Here is a 5000-nt window from a genome sequence, read left to right as displayed (position 1 = left end):
TTTTCTTTTTTTCTTTCTCAGACTATTGTTTCCAAACTGAACTTGAACAGTCTAGATGACGATGACGATAAGAGACAGAGTGAAAGAGAAAAAGACAGACAAACAGACAGACGGACACAAAAAACAAACCAACAGACAACGAGGCAGGTGAGACAGAGAGACAGACAGCCAGACAGCCACAGACAGTGAGGCAGGGAGAGAGACAAGGAGAGAAGGAGACAGACAGACAGACAGACAGACTGACAGACAGCCACAGACAGACAGGCAGGCAGAGACAGAGGGGGGTCGGGGGAACCCAAAAAACTCTAGAGAAACAGAGAAAACTTGAGACAGAGGCATAGTTCGACTGATCCTTTCTAGAAACCCTCTTCCACCACCACACACCCCCGCCACCACCACCCCCCCCCTCCCCCAACCCCTCTCAGAAAAGAGAATTATTGACATACTGTTGTTTTTTGTGTTTTTTTTTCCGAGCCACGATAATCACTTCGACATTCTGCTGATATTCTGCCCCGCTACTCCTGATCAGCACACATCGTCCTGCTCTCTCCACCCAAAAAATCCTCTTGAAAATCCTCTTCCATCCTCCTCCTCCTCCTCCCTCTCCATTTCACCCCCCTCCTTTTCCTGCTTCTCCTTCCTCCTCCTCTTCCTCCCCCTTCTCTTCTTCCTCCTTCCTCTTCCTCCTCTTCCTTCTCTTCCTTCTCTTCACTCTCCTTCTCCTTCTTCTCCTCCTCCTCCTTCTCTTCCTCATCCTCCCCTTCTCTTCTTCCTTCTTCTCTTCTTCCTCCTTCTCTTCTTCCTCATCCTTCCTCTTCCTCATCCTCCTTCCTCTTCCTCTTCTTCCTTCCTCTTACTCCTCCTTTTCCTCTTTCCTCTTCCTCCTTCTCCTCCTCTTCTTCCTATTCCTCCTCCTTGTCTTCCCCTCTTCCTCCTCCTCCTTGTCTTCCCCCTCCTCCTTCTCTTCCTCCTCCTCCTCCACTTCCTCCTCCCTCTCTACCTCTCTGCCTCCTCCTCTTTCTCTTTCTCCTTCCTCTTTCTCCTTCTCTTCCTCCTTCTTCTTCCACCTTCCTCCTCCTCTTCCTTCTCCTTCTGATTCTCTCCCTCCTTCTCTTCCCCCTCTTCCTCTTCTCTTGTCTTTAAGCAGTAAGGGGTTGGAGACGAGATGTCTTTGGGAAGGTGGGACTGACGGGGGGGGGGGGTGTGGGGTGTGGGGTGGGGGTGGATTAGGGGGGGGCGGCGGGGGGAAGGGGGGAAGGGGAGCTGAGCTAAAGGGAGAGAAGGCCCAAACATCAGTTCCTAGCTAATAGCAGGTCTTTCTTTCAACTCGGCTCCAAAACGCAGCAAATAAACACAAAGCAAAGAAGATGAAAAATACCCTTGAGCGCTAATCATAGTGACAGAGGGCTAATAATTCCTTAGGAACAGGAACAGGTTTTCGATCTGATTGTTATTTATTTTATTTCATTATTTTATTTTGTTGTTGTTGTTGTTGTTGTTGGTTGGCTTCGTTAAGCCCGCGTGCGATCACGCATGCACGCACACATGCCCGCACGATCACACATACACAGAAAGAGACAGACAGACAGACAGACAGACCAGGACACAGACACACGTATACAGACACACAGACAGACACAGATTCGCACACACACACACACACACACACACACACACACACACACACACACACACACACACACACACACACACACATGGAATGACACAGACATATACACACAGGTACAGACACAGACACACATACGCATAAACATACACATAAATAAAGACACACACACACACACACACACACACACACACACACACACACACACACACACACACACACACACACACACACACACACACACACACACACACACACACACACACACACACACACACATAGAATGACACAGACATATACACACAGGCACAGACACAGACACACATACGCATAAACATACACATAAATAAAGACACACACACACACACACACACACACACACACACACACACACACACACACACACACACACACACACACACACACACACACATAGGTAAAAAGGAGAGGGGGGCGGGATTGGAAGAAGGGAAACACATATGAAATCGTAAAACACTCACTTTAACTATAGGCCTACCTAACTTTTTTTTTTATCTCATGATCTGTTTGATTTTTTTTTAAATCATACTGCCGATATATACCGGAGCTTAGAAGTTAACATAATGGGATTGTGTCATTAACAGTGTTGTTTCTTCAGGATTTTAGTGTTTGAATTTCATATGGGATAGAGTTCTGTATTTATTTAGTTATGCTGGACTAAAAGCAACTGTGTCGAATGCGAAATGACAGCGTAAAAACACAAAACAAAACAATACAAGCTAACAAACAAACAAACAAACAAACCAAAAAAAAAAAAAAAAACGTGCATGAGAAATTGCATTATCGTGTTACAACTATGTGTGAACATCGAGAAAGCTTTCTGAGATCGTATAACTTTCTTTATAACGACAAAGCGCACTGTTTTGGGTTTGTTTTTTTTGTTTTTTTGTGTGTGTGGGTTTTTTTTTTTTTTTTTTTTTTTTTTGGGGGGGGGGGGGGGGGGTTGGTTGTTTGTTTTTTATACTGTTTTCTCTGCTGAACCTGTTCGAAATTCATAGTGTGGCCAGTTACTCCTTGTTCTTGTTCTTGTTCTTCTTCTTCTTCTTCTTCTCTGCGTGTGTGTGTGTGTGTGTGTGTGTGTGTGTGTGTGTGTGTGTGTGTGTGTGTGTGTCTTTGTGTGTGTGTGTGTGTGTGTGTGTGTGTGTGTGTGTGTGTGTGTGTCTGTGTGTGTGTGTCTGTGTCTGTGTGTCTGTATTGGAGATGGGTGGTTGTTTAAGGGGTTTGCGTGCATGCGTGCGTTCGTGAATCGTGCGTGCAGCGACGACTGTGTATACCTACGTCTCTTCCGTAATTATAGACAAGGAAAAGTAATGGCATATGAAGGAAATAATCATAATGTCATGTAAAGTAAACATGATACGTGTTAGCAAAACAAATTAAAAAAAAAGAATAATAATAAAAAAACCACTATATTTTGAGTCATGATTTTTAATTCTTTTCTTTTTGTTCCTCTGCAGAGGTAGACGTTGACAACCTCCAGCAAGGACGGACCTCTGACACACTTTGAGGTAAAGGGACCAGCGCTGTCTTGACCACCGAGACTTGGACACTGGAAGTGGAATGATGATGGACTGAGACATTCAGGTCTTCTCTTCTCCCTGTCTGTCTTTCTCCTCTCTCTCTTTCTCCTCTCCCTCTCCACCCCCCCCCTCCGCCCGCCCCACCGCCACCCCCATCCTCCCCCCGCATCCACCACCGTCTTTGAAATCAGACGCCACGCCACGAGATCTTCTCCAGCACGTGACATTTCAGACGGAAGCACGCGCACACGTGGGGGTTGGGTTGGATTATCTATCTTTGCAAGTAGACGAGACGCCATCTGCGTCACTTGCCTGGAGCATCGTGGAGACCCCGGATTGGGAGTTCAGGTTGTTGTCGACAGTAACACCTGCCGGGTTGAAATGTGACTGCAAGGACCAGGCAGTCAGGGGGGGTCAGACGTGTGTGGAAGATTTCGATTGCGTTTCTACCAAAAGTTAGAACGCAGGTTTTTTTTTTGGGGGGTTGTTTTGTTTTTTTTTTCTCAAACTGGTGTTGCATGCAATCTTGCATGAATTGTGCATACTGTGTGTGATTTCGAAAGTAAATTGAACTACCGTATTTGACCTTTCTCTCGAATCTTTTTCAGGAGTAGTTGGAAAGTCAGGCTTGATTTTCCAGCTGATAAAAAAGGGGGGGGAAAGAAAAGAAAACTGCCCAGGAAGTTCCGTTGATTTGATAATTTGGTAGTTGTGAGTTCCTGTGTGATCACTCAAGAGCCTCTCAACACCACAACTGCTGATAGAATTTATTGATATTTTGAATTTCACTTGATCAAGTTTACCTACGGTTTGTTTTTCTCTTGATTTTCGTCAAGCCATACAACAACAAACTTGAGCATGTGTGTATTATATTACTATTCGTCGTACATGAGAACCTGAGAAAGGTGGTTCATTCAATGCGTTGTGATTCATCCTTGAAGCACGGTCAGGCTGAATTGTAAAGGAACAAAATGGGGAAGACAAAACAAGCCCGTGGAAAAACATGGCCATGATAGCCCTGAAAGAGAGTGAATATACTGGGTGATTTCGTGAAGTGAACAGAATGAATATGAATTACCAGCATACGGAAAAGACACAAATATATATTTACCGCGCTCTTGGAGACGCATCGTGACTCCTTGCAAAAAAAAGGTAGCGCCATTCTCTTGAAAAATTGACACAAGCTTACCCTGCAGTTGGACTTCCCGTGAATCGATTAGAGTGAAGAAGATTGCCTTGAGCCCCCCCAAAAAAATCTGTCTAATGGAAAGGCAATTTGAAGCCGAAAGGCTGCCCAGCAGTGTTTCATGCTCTTCCATTTTTTATCGCAGCTTTCTTCCCAGCCTTGCTCCTGTGGGTCTCCATTAGCGGCAACCTGAGATCTAAAGGAGCTTCGTTTTCTCCTCATCACAATGAGGATTAATTGAAAAAGATGAGACGGGTGATGGTCTCAACCCAACACGCTGATTGGCCGTGAAGATAACAGCCAGCGGAAGGCAGTGGTTCACTTTTGTCGGCATGTCTATCGACTGGAGCCATGTTGATGGGATGGGATATAAACTCTTCAAAGCACTGAACGCAAAACGGGGTGGCTGCATGTAGAGAGCGGCAACCTCTAGTCACTGCTGGCATGTCGTTTTCTTATTGGTACTCGACGTATTCGCTCTCTCTCTCTTTCTTCTTTTGTTGTGTTCATAACCGCGTCCTTTGACAACCAGCTATCCCTTTGAATACAAGGAAATAGCCATCCCGCCTTTTGTGCTGTGCAGTGAAACAACCACCCGCCTTCAACTGTCCAGTGATGATGTCATCTG

General features: G+C 45.4%; 1 long non-coding RNA gene across 1 annotated transcript in view; it reads left to right on the top strand.

The window, feature by feature from the left end:
* LOC143285712 (uncharacterized) overlaps positions 1 to 3261 on the top strand; it is a 159112-nt gene extending 155851 nt beyond the window's left edge. The window contains exon 3 of the long non-coding RNA XR_013055721.1: positions 3124 to 3261. This is a non-coding gene — a long non-coding RNA (uncharacterized LOC143285712). The remainder of the gene's footprint in view (positions 1 to 3123) is intronic.
* Positions 3262 to 5000: the final 1739 nt, after the last annotated feature.

The sequence above is a fragment of the Babylonia areolata genome, chromosome 9, assembly GCF_041734735.1.
Source record: "Babylonia areolata isolate BAREFJ2019XMU chromosome 9, ASM4173473v1, whole genome shotgun sequence".
Taxonomy (NCBI): Eukaryota; Metazoa; Mollusca; class Gastropoda; order Neogastropoda; family Buccinidae; genus Babylonia; species Babylonia areolata.
The sequence above is the reverse complement of the archived record's forward strand: the minus strand, read 5'-3'. Positions and strand labels throughout refer to the sequence as shown.